Source organism: Hesperophylax consimilis, unplaced genomic scaffold (genome assembly GCF_061612785.1).
Source record: "Hesperophylax consimilis isolate HC1 unplaced genomic scaffold, BYU_Hcon_1.0 scaffold_48, whole genome shotgun sequence".
NCBI classification, from domain to species: Eukaryota; Metazoa; Arthropoda; class Insecta; order Trichoptera; family Limnephilidae; genus Hesperophylax; species Hesperophylax consimilis.
Genome location: NW_028301278.1, coordinates 135,593 through 158,275, shown reverse-complemented (window position 1 = coordinate 158,275; position 22,683 = coordinate 135,593).

Here is a 22,683-nt window from a genome sequence, read left to right as displayed (position 1 = left end):
TTATTAAGTCTCCAAACAAATAAAAGAAATCAGCACCTCTTTTAAATAAAAATCAACTTAAGGTACATATTCGAATATAATAACTAAACTTAAAATACAAATTAAAACGTTGGTAAAAAAATTTACGTAAAGCATTATCTAACATAAAAATAAAACTGAACTCAAAACAAAAATCTGGCAGTTACAATATGGTGAAATACGCCATCCCACGCATATTATAGCTCTGTGTGTGAACACGCCATTATGAATAACAATACCTAACGCGGTTCAGTCACTAGCGCAACTGAATCACGGTAGGGATTGGAAATACGCGAGCGGGCGAGCGACGGAGCATGATAGGTGTGGCGAGGGCGGCTGCGGGGCGTGGGGGCGCGCTGTGTGCTGTGTGTGAACACGCTCTTGCATATCGCTATTTCGTACGTACAATATTTAGGTACTTAGGAAGTAATTTCTTGTTATCATCTGTGACTTTTTTGTCACGATTGGCCGCCCCTAATATCTGGCCGCCCTAGGCCCGGGCCTACATAGGCCTAAGGGCAAATCCGCCTCTGGCTAAACGCCATTTGATTGGAGCACAAAAATTCTTAAATAAATGTCGTGATGATGAACTTATAATGCGCACATGTTCGGAAAGGGGAATAGTATGGAATTTTAATCCTCCTTCCAGTCCCCACTTCGGGGGACTATGGGAAGGTAACATAAGAGTGGTAAAGAATCATTTAAAGAGGGTATTAGGAGATAGTTCGTTAACGTACGAGGAGTTTACTACTATTTTAACCAAGATTGAGGCCATACTAAACTCGCGACCGCTGTGTTCCTTATCATCAGACCCTGAAGACATTCAAGCTCTCACTCCAGGTCATTTCTTAATAGGTGAACCGCTAATTTCAATTCCCGAATATAATTTTTCCGAGGTTAAGACCAACCGACTCAATCGCTGGGAACACTTGCAGAAAATCACGCAACATTTTTGGCAGCGCTGGAATACCGAGTACTTGCAAGAGTTACAAAATCGCGTTAAATGGTACAAGGCTACACGTAACCTCCAAGTAAATGACCTGGTAGTCATTAAGGATACCAGGAGTCCTCCTTTAAAATGGCCGCTCGGCAGGATAAGGGAGGTGAAACAAGGTTCGGACGGGGTCGTTAGAGAAGCCTCAGTTAAAACTAACGACGGGGTATATCTACGGCCTGTGACAAAGCTTTGCCTATTACCCATAGAATAAATAGTAACGGTCGTATATATATATTTTTTTGTATTATAGACTAACTGTTAGGATTAAGTTTCTTTTCACATACCTACTGTTTTTTTGTAGCTTATTTGTTTTTATTTTTTTTTTTCGGGTTCGACCAGTTTCGATGGGTATTGAAAAATTGTTAATTTTGGCGGGCGGTATATGTTCGGGCATAACGCGAAGAAATTATAATTATTTTATTACCTACATCCTATTGTTCCCACCTTGCCATCGGGATATAGGGATTTGATCTGACCGGCGCTCGCTAGTACAATTTCTACCACCTACGGATACGCGTCTCGGGTCATACATTTCAATGGACATTTCTTTCGTGGTCGATATCTAGTGACGGAAATAGATTAATACTGTGTGAGTTTGGTGCTACTGCGGAGGCTGTAAGGAGATACCAGTACAAGGTAGGACTTTCTCTTAATTCTGGTGGCATCCTCAACTTCCTATTCCCGTTCCCGTATATCGATCAATTGCACCCGACAAGACGCTAAAGTTTTTCAAGAGCTATCGAAACAGTTATATTTTAAATTTTCTGTGTCTTTATTGGTATTTTCTTCCTTTTCAGTAATAAAATAATCATTTCGGTTTATTAAATACAAATATAAAATGCCTCATTAATGTTATAATTAAGCAATTATAACATTAAACATTGCTCTAATAATGAAATAGAAATTTTAAATGACCGATTTAAATACATTACTCATGTATTATGCTGATATTGTGATGAATCTCTTTATTTAAAGAGAAGCAATATTGTACCTACCTAATCAGTGTCTCACCACTACAGGTTTGACAATAACAAATCAGTGTCTCACCAGTACAGGTGTGACAATAACAAATCAGTGTCTCACCAGTACAGGTGTGACAATAACAAATCAGTGTCTCACCAGTACAGGTGTGACAATAACAAATCAGTGTCTCACCAGTACAGGTGTGACAATAACAAATCAGTGTCTCACCAGTACAGGTGTGACAATAACAAATCAGTGTCTCACCAGTACAGGTGTGACAATAAATTAGTGCGGCTTGCTCTACTATATAGAAGATTGTGATGACGTCCTCGAGAGTGAGACTCTGGTACAAAAAAATTTAATTGGGCCAGTATCTCATTATTAGATAAGTGACCGTTTATTAGTTGGAAAAAATATTTAAGCAAAGCAATACCTCTACGTGTCTCTAGGGAGTGGTAATTGGTCATGCCTAATATATAAATCGATGGGTAAAGCCAAGGGTAACGTCCATAGAGCCGCGAGAATAAAAACCTTAAAAATTTTTTATGGACTCTTTCAATGCGTAAAGTGTATGTTAATTCATGTGGAGCCCAGATGATCGAGTTTGATTCAAGTACACTTAGGACTAGTGTGTTATATAATAACGTCAGTGTTTTTGTGTTACGAAACGGATATGAGTTTCTAATTACGAAGCCGAGAAGCCTGTATGCTCTGCTTATTAAATCATCGATGTGTTGGTGAAAAGTTAGTTTGCTGTCGTAAATAACTCCTAGGTCTTTGATTTGGTTTAGGTGTTGGAGAATAATTTCATTGATTGTATATTCAAATACATGCGGTTTCTTTGATCTTGTATACGAGACGATATTGCACTTGGGTGTACTGAAGTTCAAGCCATTTATTTTGGCCCAGTTTGAGACGCAGTCAATATCACATTGAAGGAGAATACAGTCAAGATGATTTTTTATTGAGCGATATAGTTTCAAGTCATCTGCAAATAGTAAATACAGCGAATGTGTGATGACTGAACCAATATCGTTAATAAAAATCAGAAACAGAAGTGGTCCAAGGATGGACCCCTGAGGAACTCCAGAAAAAACTATGAATTCCAAAGAACTGGAACCATTATAATAAACAAACTGTCTACGATTTCGAAAATATGAAGCAAAAAAACAGAGTAGTCTTTTGGAAAAACCAAATGAAGCTAGCTTATTTAGAAGAATGTCGATGTCAACCTTGTCGAATGCTTTTTCCAGGTCGAAATAAGCAACATCCACCTGTCCCCGATTGTCGAGAGTTTGTGATAAGAAATCTGAGATGCATAAGAGGTTTGATGTTACTGACATCTGGGGTCTAAAACCATATTGACGGTCATCAAGAATTGTATTCATACGTATGTCACTCCTGGACACACTAATCCCCAGATTCCTACCCACCCCTCATACATTTTCCTTTTCAGAACTTCCTATCCATCCCTTCCTTAAAAAGACCCTCCACACAGCATCACCTAAGATGACATAGGTCGTGAGGGAAAATATTTTCCTCAAAGCCTCCTGTGTGGAATTAATGTAAAAAAATACGCTTGCTAAATTCGCTAGTTCAATTACTGTATAATTGTCGATTGTCGCAGGTCGGATTGATGACATTGGCGGGCCGTTGTTTGGAGACCCCTGATATAGACTATAGACAACATAATGAATTTACTTTATTGACAATTTTTATTGAAATCGATTCAGAAATTTAGTTAACTATAATAGCTGCTAGTTTGTAATACTTCCTAAGGTTTCAAGGATTTGAATAAAACATTTAAAACAGTTTTAGGTTTAATTTATTTAACTAGTTTCAGGTTTATTCTCATACAATAATATATAAGTGTTTCACAGTTACAATTAGGGTTGCCAGATACGGGCTGGATAAAAAGTTATTATTAAGTCTCCAAACAAATAAAAGAAATCAGCACCTCTTTTAAATAAAAATCAACTTAAGGTACATATTCGAATATAATAACTAAACTTAAAATACAAATTAAAACGTTGGTAAAAAAATTTACGTAAAGCATTATCTAACATAAAAATAAAACTGAACTCAAAACAAAAATCTGGCAGTTACAATATGGTGAAATACGCCATCCCACGCATATTATAGCTCTGTGTGTGAACACGCCATTATGAATAACAATACCTAACGCGGTTCAGTCACTAGCGCAACTGAATCACGGTAGGGATTGGAAATACGCGAGCGGGCGAGCGACGGAGCATGATAGGTGTGGCGAGGGCGGCTGCGGGGCGTGGGGGCGCGCTGTGTGCTGTGTGTGAACACGCTCTTGCATATCGCTATTTCGTACGTACAATATTTAGGTACTTAGGAAGTAATTTCTTGTTATCATCTGTGACTTTTTTGTCACGATTGGCCGCCCCTAATATCTGGCCGCCCTAGGCCCGGGCCTACATAGGCCTAAGGGCAAATCCGCCTCTGGCTAAACGCCATTTGATTGGAGCACAAAAATTCTTAAATAAATGTCGTGATGATGAACTTATAATGCGCACATGTTCGGAAAGGGGAATAGTATGGAATTTTAATCCTCCTTCCAGTCCCCACTTCGGGGGACTATGGGAAGGTAACATAAGAGTGGTAAAGAATCATTTAAAGAGGGTATTAGGAGATAGTTCGTTAACGTACGAGGAGTTTACTACTATTTTAACCAAGATTGAGGCCATACTAAACTCGCGACCGCTGTGTTCCTTATCATCAGACCCTGAAGACATTCAAGCTCTCACTCCAGGTCATTTCTTAATAGGTGAACCGCTAATTTCAATTCCCGAATATAATTTTTCCGAGGTTAAGACCAACCGACTCAATCGCTGGGAACACTTGCAGAAAATCACGCAACATTTTTGGCAGCGCTGGAATACCGAGTACTTGCAAGAGTTACAAAATCGCGTTAAATGGTACAAGGCTACACGTAACCTCCAAGTAAATGACCTGGTAGTCATTAAGGATACCAGGAGTCCTCCTTTAAAATGGCCGCTCGGCAGGATAAGGGAGGTGAAACAAGGTTCGGACGGGGTCGTTAGAGAAGCCTCAGTTAAAACTAACGACGGGGTATATCTACGGCCTGTGACAAAGCTTTGCCTATTACCCATAGAATAAATAGTAACGGTCGTATATATATATTTTTTTTGTATTATAGACTAACTGTTAGGATTAAGTTTCTTTTCACATACCTACTGTTTTTTTGTAGCTTATTTGTTTTTATTTTTTTTTTTCGGGTTCGACCAGTTTCGATGGGTATTGAAAAATTGTTAATTTTGGCGGGCGGTATATGTTCGGGCATAACGCGAAGAAATTATAATTATTTTATTACCTACATCCTATTGTTCCCACCTTGCCATCGGGATATAGGGATTTGATCTGACCGGCGCTCGCTAGTACAATTTCTACCACCTACGGATACGCGTCTCGGGTCATACATTTCAATGGACATTTCTTTCGTGGTCGATATCTAGTGACGGAAATAGATTAATACTGTGTGAGTTTGGTGCTACTGCGGAGGCTGTAAGGAGATACCAGTACAAGGTAGGACTTTCTCTTAATTCTGGTGGCATCCTCAACTTCCTATTCCCGTTCCCGTATATCGATCAATTGCACCCGACAAGACGCTAAAGTTTTTCAAGAGCTATCGAAACAGTTATATTTTAAATTTTCTGTGTCTTTATTGGTATTTTCTTCCTTTTCAGTAATAAAATAATCATTTCGGTTTATTAAATACAAATATAAAATGCCTCATTAACGTTATAATTAAGCAATTATAACATTAAACATTGCTCTAATAATGAAATAGAAATTTTAAATGACCGATTTAAATACATTACTCATGTATTATGCTGATATTGTGATGAATCTCTTTATTTAAAGAGAAGCAATATTGTACCTACCTAATCAGTGTCTCACCACTACAGGTTTGACAATAACAAATCAGTGTCTCACCAGTACAGGTGTGACAATAACAAATCAGTGTCTCACCAGTACAGGTGTGACAATAACAAATCAGTGTCTCACCAGTACAGGTGTGACAATAACAAATCAGTGTCTCACCAGTACAGGTGTGACAATAACAAATCAGTGTCTCACCAGTACAGGTGTGACAATAACAAATCAGTGTCTCACCAGTACAGGTGTGACAATAAATTAGTGCGGCTTGCTCTACTATATAGAAGATTGTGATGACGTCCTCGAGAGTGAGACTCTGGTACAAAAAAATTTAATTGGGCCAGTATCTCATTATTAGATAAGTGACCGTTTATTAGTTGGAAAAAATATTTAAGCAAAGCAATACCTCTACGTGTCTCTAGGGAGTGGTAATTGGTCATGCCTAATATATAAATCGATGGGTAAAGCCAAGGGTAACGTCCATAGAGCCGCGAGAATAAAAACCTTAAAAATTTTTTATGGACTCTTTCAATGCGTAAAGTGTATGTTAATTCATGTGGAGCCCAGATGATCGAGTTTGATTCAAGTACACTTAGGACTAGTGTGTTATATAATAACGTCAGTGTTTTTGTGTTACGAAACGGATATGAGTTTCTAATTACGAAGCCGAGAAGCCTGTATGCTCTGCTTATTAAATCATCGATGTGTTGGTGAAAAGTTAGTTTGCTGTCGTAAATAACTCCTAGGTCTTTGATTTGGTTTAGGTGTTGGAGAATAATTTCATTGATTGTATATTCAAATACATGCGGTTTCTTTGATCTTGTATACGAGACGATATTGCACTTGGGTGTACTGAAGTTCAAGCCATTTATTTTGGCCCAGTTTGAGACGCAGTCAATATCACATTGAAGGAGAATACAGTCAAGATGATTTTTTATTGAGCGATATAGTTTCAAGTCATCTGCAAATAGTAAATACAGCGAATGTGTGATGACTGAACCAATATCGTTAATAAAAATCAGAAACAGAAGTGGTCCAAGGATGGACCCCTGAGGAACTCCAGAAAAAACTATGAATTCCAAAGAACTGGAACCATTATAATAAACAAACTGTCTACGATTTCGAAAATATGAAGCAAAAAAACAGAGTAGTCTTTTGGAAAAACCAAATGAAGCTAGCTTATTTAGAAGAATGTCGATGTCAACCTTGTCGAATGCTTTTTCCAGGTCGAAATAAGCAACATCCACCTGTCCCCGATTGTCGAGAGTTTGTGATAAGAAATCTGAGATGCATAAGAGGTTTGATGTTACTGACATCTGGGGTCTAAAACCATATTGACGGTCATCAAGAATTGTATTCATACGTATGTCACTCCTGGACACACTAATCCCCAGATTCCTACCCACCCCTCATACATTTTCCTTTTCAGAACTTCCTATCCATCCCTTCCTTAAAAAGACCCTCCACACAGCATCACCTAAGATGACATAGGTCGTGAGGGAAAATATTTTCCTCAAAGCCTCCTGTGTGGAATTAATGTAAAAAAATACGCTTGCTAAATTCGCTAGTTCAATTACTGTATAATTGTCGATTGTCGCAGGTCGGATTGATGACATTGGCGGGCCGTTGTTTGGAGACCCCTGATATAGACTATAGACAACATAATGAATTTACTTTATTGACAATTTTTATTGAAATCGATTCAGAAATTTAGTTAACTATAATAGCTGCTAGTTTGTAATACTTCCTAAGGTTTCAAGGATTTGAATAAAACATTTAAAACAGTTTTAGGTTTAATTTATTTAACTAGTTTCAGGTTTATTCTCATACAATAATATATAAGTGTTTCACAGTTACAATTAGGGTTGCCAGATACGGGCTGGATAAAAAGTTATTATTAAGTCTCCAAACAAATAAAAGAAATCAGCACCTCTTTTAAATAAAAATCAACTTAAGGTACATATTCGAATATAATAACTAAACTTAAAATACAAATTAAAACGTTGGTAAAAAAATTTACGTAAAGCATTATCTAACATAAAAATAAAACTGAACTCAAAACAAAAATCTGGCAGTTACAATATGGTGAAATACGCCATCCCACGCATATTATAGCTCTGTGTGTGAACACGCCATTATGAATAACAATACCTAACGCGGTTCAGTCACTAGCGCAACTGAATCACGGTAGGGATTGGAAATACGCGAGCGGGCGAGCGACGGAGCATGATAGGTGTGGCGAGGGCGGCTGCGGGGCGTGGGGGCGCGCTGTGTGCTGTGTGTGAACACGCTCTTGCATATCGCTATTTCGTACGTACAATATTTAGGTACTTAGGAAGTAATTTCTTGTTATCATCTGTGACTTTTTTGTCACGATTGGCCGCCCCTAATATCTGGCCGCCCTAGGCCCGGGCCTACATAGGCCTAAGGGCAAATCCGCCTCTGGCTAAACGCCATTTGATTGGAGCACAAAAATTCTTAAATAAATGTCGTGATGATGAACTTATAATGCGCACATGTTCGGAAAGGGGAATAGTATGGAATTTTAATCCTCCTTCCAGTCCCCACTTCGGGGGACTATGGGAAGGTAACATAAGAGTGGTAAAGAATCATTTAAAGAGGGTATTAGGAGATAGTTCGTTAACGTACGAGGAGTTTACTACTATTTTAACCAAGATTGAGGCCATACTAAACTCGCGACCGCTGTGTTCCTTATCATCAGACCCTGAAGACATTCAAGCTCTCACTCCAGGTCATTTCTTAATAGGTGAACCGCTAATTTCAATTCCCGAATATAATTTTTCCGAGGTTAAGACCAACCGACTCAATCGCTGGGAACACTTGCAGAAAATCACGCAACATTTTTGGCAGCGCTGGAATACCGAGTACTTGCAAGAGTTACAAAATCGCGTTAAATGGTACAAGGCTACACGTAACCTCCAAGTAAATGACCTGGTAGTCATTAAGGATACCAGGAGTCCTCCTTTAAAATGGCCGCTCGGCAGGATAAGGGAGGTGAAACAAGGTTCGGACGGGGTCGTTAGAGAAGCCTCAGTTAAAACTAACGACGGGGTATATCTACGGCCTGTGACAAAGCTTTGCCTATTACCCATAGAATAAATAGTAACGGTCGTATATATATATTTTTTTTGTATTATAGACTAACTGTTAGGATTAAGTTTCTTTTCACATACCTACTGTTTTTTTGTAGCTTATTTGTTTTTATTTTTTTTTTTCGGGTTCGACCAGTTTCGATGGGTATTGAAAAATTGTTAATTTTGGCGGGCGGTATATGTTCGGGCATAACGCGAAGAAATTATAATTATTTTATTACCTACATCCTATTGTTCCCACCTTGCCATCGGGATATAGGGATTTGATCTGACCGGCGCTCGCTAGTACAATTTCTACCACCTACGGATACGCGTCTCGGGTCATACATTTCAATGGACATTTCTTTCGTGGTCGATATCTAGTGACGGAAATAGATTAATACTGTGTGAGTTTGGTGCTACTGCGGAGGCTGTAAGGAGATACCAGTACAAGGTAGGACTTTCTCTTAATTCTGGTGGCATCCTCAACTTCCTATTCCCGTTCCCGTATATCGATCAATTGCACCCGACAAGACGCTAAAGTTTTTCAAGAGCTATCGAAACAGTTATATTTTAAATTTTCTGTGTCTTTATTGGTATTTTCTTCCTTTTCAGTAATAAAATAATCATTTCGGTTTATTAAATACAAATATAAAATGCCTCATTGAAGACAATATTAACACACATAATTGTTAATTGGTTTTCGTTTGAGAGATGTTCATATTGTCTTCAATGATTTAATTTTACAATTTGACGTTTTAATTAATAAGTAATTCCACTTTAAAAATACTAATAATATACTAATCTAAGAGATCTACATCGGGGGTTAGATGCACAATCAGTATATTGATCGATGGATAGGTGCGCCTATCTTACTGTGCGTCAACATTGATAAATACCTACTTAATAATTGTTATCTAGCTTTATTATAACAGATTATTACAGAAAAATGAAAAAATATTTTATTCACAACTTGACGATAAATAAAATATTATTTCGAATAATAATATTCCGTTGCCATCTGAATCAGATATGCGCGATTTTTGCACTAAAATTTGGAGTAAAGTACCTGTACTGGTGAGACACTGATTTGTTATTGTCACACCTTTACTGGTGAGACATTGATATGTTATTGTCACACCTTTACTGGTGAGACATTGATATGTTATTGTCACACCTAAACTGGTGAGACACTGATTTGTTATCGTCACACCTGTACTGGTGAGACACTGATTTGTTATTGTCACACCTGTACTGGTGAGACACTGATTTGTTATTGTCACACCTGTACTGGTGAGACACTGATATCTTATTGTCACACCTGTACTGGTGAGACACTGATTTGTTATTGTCACACCTGTACTGGTAAGACACTGATTTGTTATTGTCACACCTTTACTGGTGAGACATTTATATATTACTGTCACACCTGAACTGGTGAGACACTGATTTGTTATTGTCACACTTGTACTGGTGAGACACTGATTTGTTATTGTCACACCTGTAATGGTGAGACACTGATTTGTTATTGTCACACCTTTACTGGTGAGACACTGATTTGTTATTGTCACACCTGTACTGGTGAGACACTGATTTGTTATTGTCACACCTGTACTGGTGAGACACTGATTTGTTATTGTCACACCTGTACTGGTGAGACACTGATTTGTTATTGTCACACCTGTACTGGTGAGACACTGATTTGTTATTGTCACACCTGTACTGGTGAGACACTGATTTGTTATTGTCACACCTGTACTGGTGAGACACTGATTTGTTATTGTCACACCTGTACTGGTGAGACACTGATTTGTTATTGTCACACCTGTACTGGTGAGACACTGATTTGTTATTGTCACACCTGTACTGGTGAGACACTGATTTGTTATTGTCACACCTGTACTGGTGAGACACTGATTTGTTATTGTCACACCTGTACTGGTGAGACACTGATTTGTTATTGTCACACCTGTACTGGTGAGACACTGATTTGTTATTGTCAAACCTGTAGTGGTGAGACACTGATAAGGTAGGTACAATATTGCTTCTCTTTAAATAAAGAGATTCATCACAATATCAGCATAATACATGAGTAATGTATTTAAATCGGTCATTTAAAATTTCTATTTCATTATTAGAGCAATGTTTAATGTTATAATTGCTTAATGTTCACGGTACAGGGGAGAAATATCAATATAATTATAGAAATATGTGTGGTAGGCTTTAATATGGAAAATGTCTTTCATCCACCTTGTTGATTTTCTTGATGGTATATTGATGTTAATTTGGGATAAAATATTTGGTGTATCAAATGATACGTGTGATTGCAACAATAACAATTGGCTGTCAACAGTTGTTTTGTTTTGCTCTATCTAAAATTATTTTTTTACCATTCTTTTTTGTTTTCTGGCAAAAAAAAGTGTAGTGTGTTGTGCCTTGAGGTTTCTTCTCCCTCCTGATCTTCCAGGAGTCACTTTTCGCTACTGATTTCCAGATATTCATAAACTTTTTTTACTTCTGTCATTTTCCATACTATTATTGTAGTTGTTTACTGTTGGGAATAGTAGAGGAAGATTTCCCTCCTGGACCCCCTACAAAGCCCCCAGATCCCTCTCCAGACCCCCCAGACGGGGAAAATGGAGAAATTTCTGACAGGGATTCTGTCATTTTGACTTCTACCAAAAAAAGGAAATTTACTCCTTCTTCCCCAATAAAACTTGACTCTCCTTCGACTACACAGTCCCCACCAGCACTTTCTCAACTTCCTCCAACAAACTTTTATTCTCCTCATTCCCGTGGTCCATTCATAGTATACGCCCAAAAAACTGAGCAAGGAAAAACCATCCACCCTCTTGAATTTGGCAAATTCCTATCAAATAGCAAGAATCTTTCAATCAAGCCTGGAGGTGTAAAAGCCGAGGGTCGCTTCCGAATCTCCGTCGAATTCCTCTCAGGGTCAGCTGCCAACAGTTTCATCAAAAATATCTTCATTTCATCTAATTCAAAATTCAAGGCATATATCCCTACTTTCAATGTCACTCGCATGGGCCTGGTCAGAGGTATCTCGACCGATTCTTATCACTATTCCAATATTTCAGCCCGTTTGGTCCCATAAAACCTGAGAAAACTGCTTCCAAAGTTCGAACCCAAGGCTGAAAGTAGCGTCCATAAAAATCATGATTTTTCTAAAAATACAACTTTATGGAGATTTTTTGACTGACTTCGATTTGGATAACGATTCTTATCACTTTTCCAATATTTCAGCCTGTTTGGTTCCTGAGTACCTGAAAAAACTGCGTGCAAAGATCGAACCCAAGTTTGAAATTAGCCTCCATAAAAAAGATCATTTTTCTAAAAATACAACTTTATGGAGATTTTGTGACTGAATTCGATTTGGATAGCGATATTTATCACTATTACAAAATTTCAGCCAGTTTAGTCACATAGAACCTGAGAAAACTTCTTCTAAAGTCCGAACCCAAGTTCTTATCGATATTACAAAATTTCAGCCAAATTGGTCCCATAGAACCTGAGAAAACTGCTTCCTAAATTCGAACCCAAGGCTGAAATTAGGCTCCATAAAAAAGATGGTTTTTCAAAAAATACAACTTTATGGAGATTTTGTGACTGGCTTCGATTTGGATAATGATTCTTATCACTATTCCAACATTTCAGCCCGTTTGGTCCCATAAAACCTGAGAAAACTGTTTGCAAAGTTCGAACCCAAGTCTCAAAATAGCCTCCATAAAAAAGATCATTTTTCTTAAAATACAAATGTATGGTGATTTTGTGACTGAGTTCGATTTTGATAACGATTCTTATCACTATTCCAATATTTCAGCCCGTTTGGTCCCATAAAACCTGAGAAAACTGCTTGCAAAGTTCGAACCCAAGTCTGAAATTAGCGTCCATAAAAATCATAATTTTTCTAAAAATACAACTTTATGGAGATTTTGTGACTGAATTCGATTTGGATAGCGATTCTTATCACTATTACAAAATTTCAGCCCGTTTGGTCCCATAAAACCTGAGAAAACTGCTTGCAAAGTTCGAACCCAAGGCTGAAATTAGGCTCCATAAAAAAGAAGGTTTTTCTAAAAATACAAATGTATGTTGATTTTGTGACTGAGTTCGATTTGGATAACGATTCTTATCACTATTAGAAAATTTCAGCCAGTTTGGTCCCATAGAACCTGAGAAAACTGCTTCCAAAATTCGAACCCAAGTCTCAAATTAGCCTCCATAAAAAAAATGATTTTTCTTAAAATACAAATATATGGTGATTTTCTGATTGATTTCGATTTAAACCATTCTTCTTATCACTTTTCCTTAATTTCAGCCCGTTTGGTCCGATAAAACCTGAGAAAACTGCTTGCAAAGTTCGAACCCAAGTCAGAAATTAGCGTCCATAAAAATCATAATTTTTCTAAAAATTCAACTTTATGGAGATTTTGTGACTGACTTCGATTTGGATAACGATTCTTATCACTTTTCCAATATTTCAGCCTGTTTGGTTCCTTAAAACCTGAAAAAACTGCGTGCAAAGATCGAACCCAAGTTTGAAATTAGGCTCAATAAAAAAGATGATTTTTCTAAAAATACAACTTTATGGAGATTTTGTGACTGAATTCGATTTGGATAGCGATATTTATCACTATTACAAAATTTCAGCCAGTTTAGTCACATAGAACCTGAGAAAACTTCTTCTAAAGTCCGAACCCAAGTCTGAAATTAGCGTCCATAAAAATCATAATTTTTCTAAAAATTCATCTTTATGGAGATTTTGTGACTGAATTCGATTTGGATAGCGATTCTTATCACTATTACAAAATTTCAGCCCGTTTGGTCCCATAAAACCTGAGAACACTGCTTGCAAAGTTCGAACCCAAGTCTCAAATTAGCCTCCATAAAAAAGATGATTTTTCCTAAAATACAAAAATGTACGTTGATTTTCTGATTGATTTCGATTTGTACCATGCTTCTTATCACTTTTCCTAAATTTCAGCCAATTTGGTCCCATAGAACCTGAGAAAACTGCTTCTAAAGTTCGAACCCAAGTTTGAAATTAGCGTCCATAAAAATCATGATTTTTCTAAAAATACAACTTTATGGAGATTTTGTGACTGAATTCGATTTGGATAGCGATTCTTATCACTATTCCAATATTTCAGCCCGTTTGGTCCCATAAAACCTGAGAAAACTGCTTGCAAAGTTCGAACCCAAGTCTCAAATTAGCCTCCATAAAAAAGATGATTTTTCTTAAAAAACATTTTTATGGAGATTTTATGACTGAATTCGATTTGGATAGCCTTTCTTATCCTTATTCCAATATTTCAGCCCGTTTGGTCCCATAAAACCTGAGAAAACTGCTTGCAAAGTTCGAACCCAAGTCTGAAAATAGCGTCCATAAAAATCATGATTTTTCTTAAAAAACATTTTTATGGAGATTTTATGACTGAATTCGATTTGGATAGCGATTCTTATCACTATTCCAATATTTCAGCCCGTTTGGTCCCATAAAACCGGAGAAAACTGCTTGCAAAGTTCGAACCCAAGTCTCAAATTAGCCTCCATAAAAAAGATGATTTTTCTTAAAAAACATTTTTATGGAGATTTTATGACTGAATTCAATTTGGATACCGATTCTCATCACTATTCCAATATTTCAGCCCGTTTGTTCCCATAAAACCTGAGAAAACTGCTTGCAAAGTTCGAACCCAAGTCTGAAATTAGCGTCCATAAAAATCATAATTTTTCTAAAAATACAACTTTATGGAGATTTTGTGACTGAATTCGATTTGGATAGCGATTCTTATCGATATTACAAAACTTCAGCCAAATTGGTCCCATAGAACCTGAGAAAACTGCTTCCTAAATTCGAACCCAAGGCTGAAATTAGGCTCCATAAAAAAGATGGTTTTTCAAAAAATACAACTTTATGGAGATTTTGTGACTGGCTTCGATTTGGATAATGATTCTTATCACTATTCCAACATTTCAGCCCGTTTGGTCCCATAAAACCTGAGAAAACTGTTTGCAAAGTTCGAACCCAAGTCTCAAAATAGCCTCCATAAAAAAGATCATTTTTCTTAAAATACAAATGTATGGTGATTTTGTGACTGAGTTCGATTTTGATAACGATTCTTATCACAATTCCAATATTTCAGCCCGTTTGGTCCCATAAAACCTGAGAAAACTGCTTGCAAAGTTCGAACCCAAGTCTGAAATTAGCGTCCATAAAAATCATAATTTTTCTAAAAATACAACTTTATGGAGATTTTGTGACTGAATTCGATTTGGATAGCGATTCTTATCACTATTACAAAATTTCAGCCCGTTTGGTCCCATAAAACCTGAGAAAACTGCTTGCAAAGTTCGAACCCAAGGCTGAAATTAGGCTCCATAAAAAAGAAGGTTTTTCTAAAAATACAAATGTATGTTGATTTTGTGACTGAGTTCGATTTGGATAACGATTCTTATCACTATTAGAAAATTTCAGCCAGTTTGGTCCCATAGAACCTGAGAAAACTGCTTCCAAAATTCGAACCCAAGTCTCAAATTAGCCTCCATAAAAAAAATGATTTTTCTTAAAATACAAATATATGGTGATTTTCTGATTGATTTCGATTTGTACCATGCTTCTTATCACTATTCCAATATTTCAGCCCGTTTGGTCCGATAAAACCTGAGAAAACTGCTTGCAAAGTTCGAACCCAAGTCTGAAATTTGCGTCCATAAAAATCATAATTTTTCTAAAAATACAACTTGATGAAGATTTTGTGACTGAGTTCGATTTGGATAACGATTCTTATCTTTTTTCCAATATTTCAGCCCGTTTGGTCCCTTAAAACCTGAAAAAACTGCGTGCAAAGTTCGAACCCAAGTCTGAAATTTGCGTCCATCAAAGTCATAATTTTTCTAAAAACACAACTTTATGGAGATTTTGTGAATAAATTCGATTTGGATAGCGATTCTTATCACTATTAGAAAATTTCAGCCAGTTTGGTCCCATAGAACCTGAGAAAACTGCTTCCTAAATTCGAACCCAAGGCTGAAATTAGGCTCCATAAAAAAGAAGGTTTTTCTAAAAATTCAACTTTCTGAAGATTTTGTGACTGAGTTCGATTTGGATAACGATTCTTATCACTATTCCAATATTTCAGCCCGTTTGGTCCCATAAAACCTGAGAAAACTGCTTGCAAAGTTCGAACCCAAGTCTCAAATTAGCCTCCATAAAATAGATGATTTTTCTGAAAATACAAATGTATGGTGATTTTCTGATTGATTTCGATTAAAACCATTCTTCTTATCACTTTTCCTAAATTTCAGCGTTATTTGGTCCATTTAACGTGACAAACTGCTTCTAAAGTTCGAACCCATGTCTGAAATTAGCGTCCATAAAAATCATGATTTTTCTAAAAATACAACTTTATGGAGATTTTGTGACTGAATTCGATTTGGATAGCGATTCTTATCACTATTCCAATATTTCAGCCTGTTTGGTTCCTTAAAACCTGAAAAAACTGCGTGCAAAGATCAAACCAAGTTTGAAATTAGGCTCAATAAAAAAGATGATTTTTCTAAAAATACAACTTTGTGGAGATTTTGTGACTGAGTTCGATTTGGATAACGATTCTTATCACTATTCCAATATTTCAGCCCGTTTGGTCCCATAAAACCTGAGAAAACTGCTTGCAAAGTTCGAACCCAAGTCTCAAATTAGCCTCCATAAAATAGATGATTTTTTCGAAAATACAAATGTATGGTGATTTTCTGATTGATTTCGATTAAAACCATTCTTCTTATCACTTTTCCTAAATTTCAGCGTTATTTGGTCCCATATAACGTGACAAACTGCTTCTAAAGTTCGAACCCGTTTTGTGGAAGATACTCTCAGTATCGCCCTGGTGTAAGACCACTATTCAGAATTGAAACGTTGCTTGAAATGGCTTTAGCCGTGTTTGGTGACCAGATCTGAATAGCCAGGTACTTCCCCACCTTCCTCTTCCCCATCTCCCTCCCCTCCCCAATACCCTCAGCCTCACAACATACCCCAATTGGGGATGCCATAGTCTCACTGGCTCCAGACGGGAGCAGTTGGGACTCTTGTGCGGTATTACTGTAAAAAAAAAAAAAAAAGAACCCATGTCTGAAATTAGCGTCCATAAAAATCATGATTTTTATAAAAATACAACTTTATGGAGATTTTGTGACTGAATTCGATTTGGATAGCGATTCTTATCACTATTCCAATATTTCAGCCAATTTGGTCCCATAGAACCTGAGAAAACTGCATCCAAAGTTCGAACCCAAGTCTGAAATTAGCGTCCATAAAAATCATGATTTTTCTAAAAATACAACTTTATGAAGATTTTGTGACTGGGTTCGATTTGGGTAGCGATTCTTATCACTATTTCAAAATTTCAGTAAGGTTGGTGCGATAAAACCTGAGAAAACTGCATCCAAAGTTCGAACCCAAGTCTGAAATTAGCCTCCATAAAATAGAAGATTTTTCTGAAAATACAAATGTGTGGTGATTTTCTGATTGATTTCGATTTGTACCATGCTTCTTATAACTATTCCTTTATTTCAGCTTATTTGGTCTCATAGAACCTGAGAAAACTGCATCCAAAGTTCGAACCCAAGTCTGAAATTAGCGTCCATAAAAATCATGATTTTTCTAAAAATACAACTTTATGAAGATTTTGTGACTGGGTTCGATTTGAGTAGCGATTCTTATCACTATTTCAAAATTTCAGTAAGGTTGGTCCGATAAAACCTGAGAAAACTGCATCCAAAGTTCGAACCCAAGTCTGAAATTAGCCTCCATAAAATAGATGATTTTTCTGAAAATACAAATGTGTGGTGATTTTCTGATTGATTTCGATTTGTACCATGCTTCTTATAACTTTTCCTTAATTTCAGGAAATTTGGTCTCATAGAACCTGAAAAAACTGCTTCTAAAGTTCGAACCCAAGTCTGAAATTAGCGTCTATAAAAATCATAATTTTTCTAATAATACAACTTTATGGAGATTTTGTAACTGAATTCGATTTGGATAGCGATTCTTATCACTATTCCAATATTTCAGCCAAATTGGTCCCATAGAACCTGAGAAAACTGCATCCAAAGTTCGAACCCAAGTCTGAAATTAGCTTCCATAAAAATCATGATTTTTCTAAAAATACAACTTTATGAAGATTTTGTGACTGAGTTCGATTTGGGTAACGATTCTTATCACTATTCCAATATTTCAGCCCGTTTGGTCCCATAAAACCTGTGAAAACTGCTTGCAAAGTTCGAACCCAAGTCTCAAATTACCTCCAAAAAAAAGATGATTTTTCTTAAAATACAAATGTATGGTGATTTTCTGATTGATTTCGATTTGTACCATTCTTCTTATCACTTTTCCTTAATTTCAGCCAATTTGGTCTCATAGATCCTGAGAAAACTGCTTCTAAAGTTCGAACCCAAGTCTGAAATTAGCGTCCATAAAAATCAAGATTTTTCTAAAAATACAACTTTATGAAGATTTTGTGACTGGGTTCGATTTGGATAGCGATTCTTATCACTATTTCAAAATTTCAGTAAGGTTGGTCCGATAAAACCTGAGAAAACTGCATCCAAAGTTCGAACCCAAGTCTGAAATTAGCCTCTATAAAATAGATGATTTTTCTGAAAATACAAATGTGTGGTGATTTTCTGATTGATTTCGATTTGTACCATGCTTCTTATAACTTTCCCTTAATTTCAGCCAATTTGGTCCCATAGAACCTGAGAAAACTGCATCCAAAGTTCGAACCCAAGTCTGAAATTAGCGTCCATAAAAATCATGATTTTTCTAAAAATACAACTTTATGGAGATTTTGTGACTGAATTCGATTTGGATAGCGATTCTTATCACTATTTCAAAATTTTAGTAAGGTTGGTCGCATAGAACCTGAGAAAACTGCTTCCAAAGTTCGAACCCAAGTCTGAAATTAGCGTCCATAAAAATCATAATTTTTCAAATAATACAACTTTATGGAGAGTTTGTGACTGAATTCGGTTTGGATAGCGATTCTTATCACTATTCCAATATTTCAGCCAATTTGGTCCCATAGAACCTGAGAAAACTGCATCCAAAGTTCGAACCCAAGTCTGAAATTAGCGTCCATAAAAATCATGATTTTTCTAAAAATACAACTTTATGAAGATTTCGTGACTGAGTTCGATTTGGGAAACGATTCTTATCACTATTCCAATATTTCAGCGCGTTTGGTCCGATAAAACCTGAGAAAACTGCTTGCAAAATTCGGACCCAAGTCTCAAATTAGCCTCCATAAAAATTATGAATTTTCTTAAAAAACATTTTTATGGAGATTTTGTGACTGAATTCGATTTGGATAGCGATTCTTATCACTATTCCAATATTTCAGCCCGTTTGGTCCCATAAAACCTGTGAAAACTGCTTGCAAAGTTCGAACCCAAGTCTCAAATTACCTCCAAAAAAAAGATGATTTTTCTTAAAATACAAATGTATGGTGATTTTCTGATTGATTTCGATTTGTACCATTCTTCTTATCACTTTTCCTTAATTTCAGCCAATTTGGTCTCATAGATCCTGAGAAAACTGCTTCTAAAGTTCGAACCCAAGTCTGAAATTAGCGTCCATAAAAATCAAGATTTTTCTAAAAATACAACTTTATGAAGATTTTGTGACTGGGTTCGATTTGGATAGCGATTCTTATCACTATTCCAATATTTCAGCCAATTAGGTCCCATAGAACCAGAGAAAACTGCATCCAAAGTTCGAACCCAAGTCTGAAATTAGCGTCCATAAAAATCATGATTTTTCTAAAAATACAACTTTATGAAGATTTTGTGACTGGGTTCGATTTGGATAGCGATTCTTATCACTATTTCAAAATTTCAGTAAGGTTGGTCCGATAAAACCTGAGAAAACTGCATCCAAAGTTCGAACCCAAGTCTGAAATTAGCCTCTATAAAATAGATGATTTTTCTGAAAATACAAATGTGTGGTGATTTTCTGATTGATTTCGATTTGTACCATGCTTCTTATAACTTTCCCTTAATTTCAGCCAATTTGGTCCCATAGAACCTGAGAAAACTGCATCCAAAGTTCGAACCCAAGTCTGAAATTAGCGTCCATAAAAATCATGATTTTTCTAAAAATACAACTTTATGAAGATTTTGTGACTGGGTTCGATTTGGGTAGCGATTTTTATCACTATTTCAAAATTTCAGTAAGGTTGGTCCAATAAAACCTGAGAAAACTGCATCCAAAGTTCGAACCCAAGTCTGAAATTAGCGTCCATAAAAATCATGATTTTTCTAAAAATACAACTTTATGGAGATTTTGTGACTGAATTCGGTTTGGAAAGCGATTCTTATCACTATTCCAATATTTCAGCCAATTTGGTCCCATAGAACCTGAGAAAACTGCATCCAAAGTTCGAACCCAAGTCTGAAATTAGCGTCCATAAAAATCATGATTTTTCTAAAAATACAACTTTATGAAGATTTCGTGACTGAGTTCGATTTGGGAAACGATTCTTATCACTATTCCAATATTTCAGCGCGTTTGGTCCGATAAAACCTGAGAAAACTGCTTGCAAAATTCGGACCCAAGTCTCAAATTAGCCTCCATAAAAATTATGAATTTTCTTAAAAAACATTTTTATGGAGATTTTGTGACTGAATTCGATTTGGATAGCGATTCTTATCACTATTCCAATATTTCAGCCCGTTTGGTCCCATAAAACCGGAGAAAACTGCTTGCAAAGTTCGAACCCAGGTCTCAAATTAGCCTCCATAAAAAAGATGATTTTTCTTAAAATACAAATGTATGGTGAATTTCTGATTTATTTCGATTTGAACCATGCTTCTTATCACTTTTCCTAAATTTCAGCCAATTTGGTCCCATATAACGTGACAAACTGCTTCTAAAGTTCGAACCCAAGTCTGAAATTAGCGTCCATTAAAATCATGATTTTTCTAAAAATACAACTTTATGGAGATTTTGTGACTGAATTCGATTTGGATAGCGATTCTTATCACTATTAGAAAATTTCAGCCAGTTTGGTCCCATAGAACCTGAGAAAACTGCTACCAAAATTCGAACCCAAGGCTGAAATTAGCCTCCATAAAAAAGATGATTTTTCTGAAAATACAAATATATTGTGATTTTCTGATTGATTTCGATTTGTACCATGCTTCTTATCACTATTCCAATATTTCAGCCCGTTTGGTCCGATAAAACCTGAGAAAACTGCTTGCAAAGTTCGAACCCAAGTCTGAAATTTGCGTCCATAAAAATCATAATTTTTCTAAAACTACAACTTTATGGAGATTTTGTGACTGAATTCGATTTGGATAGCGATTCTTATCGATATTACAAAATTTCAGCCATTTTGGTCCCATAGAACCTGAGAAAACTGCTTGCAAAGTTCGAACCCAAGTCTGAAAATAGCGTCCATAAAAATCATGATTTTTCTTAAAAAACATTTTTATGGAGATTTTATGACTGAATTCGATTTGGATAGCGATTCTTATCACTATTCCAATATTTCAGCCCGTTTGGTCCCATAAAACCGGAGAAAACTGCTTGCAAAGTTCGAACCCAAGTCTCAAATTAGCCTCCATAAAAAAGATGATTTTTCTTAAAAAACATTTTTATGGAGATTTTATGACTGAATTCAATTTGGATACCGATTCTCATCACTATTCCAATATTTCAGCCCGTTTGTTCCCATAAAACCTGAGAAAACTGCTTGCAAAGTTCGAACCCAAGTCTCAAATTAGCCTCCATAAAATAGATGATTTTTCTGAAAATACAAATGTATGGTGATTTTATGATTGATTTCGATTTAAACCATTCTTCTTATCACTTTTCCTTAATTTCAGCCCATTTGGTCCGATAAAACCTGAGAAAACTGCTTGCAAAGTTCGAACCCAAGTCTGAAATTAGCGTCCATAAAAATCATAATTTTTCTAAAAATTCAACTTTATGGAGATTTTGTGACTGACTTCGATTTGGATAACGATTCTTATCACTTTTCCAATATTTCAGCCTGTTTGGTTCCTGAGTACCTGAAAAAACTGCGTGCAAAGATCGAACCCAAGTTTGAAATTAGCCTCCATAAAAAAGATCATTTTTCTAAAAATACAACTTTATGGAGATTTTGTGACTGAATTCGATTTGGATAGCGATATTTATCACTATTACAATATTTCAGCCTGTTTGGTTCCTGAGTACCTGAAAAAACTGCGTGCAAAGATCGAACCCAAGTTTGAAATTAGCCTCCATAAAAAAGATCATTTTTCTAAAAATACAACTTTATGGAGATTTTGTGACTGAATTCGATTTGGATAGCGATATTTATCACTATTACAAAATTTCAGCCAGTTTAGTCACATAGAACCTGAGAAAACTTCTTCTAAAGTCCGAACCCAAGTTCTTATCGATATTACAAAATTTCAGCCAAATTGGTCCCATAGAACCTGAGAAAACTGCTTCCTAAATTCGAACCCAAGGCTGAAATTAGGCTCCATAAAAAAGATGGTTTTTCAAAAAATACAACTTTATGGAGATTTTGTGACTGGCTTCGATTTGGATAATGATTCTTATCACTATTCCAACATTTCAGCCCGTTTGGTCCCATAAAACCTGAGAAAACTGTTTGC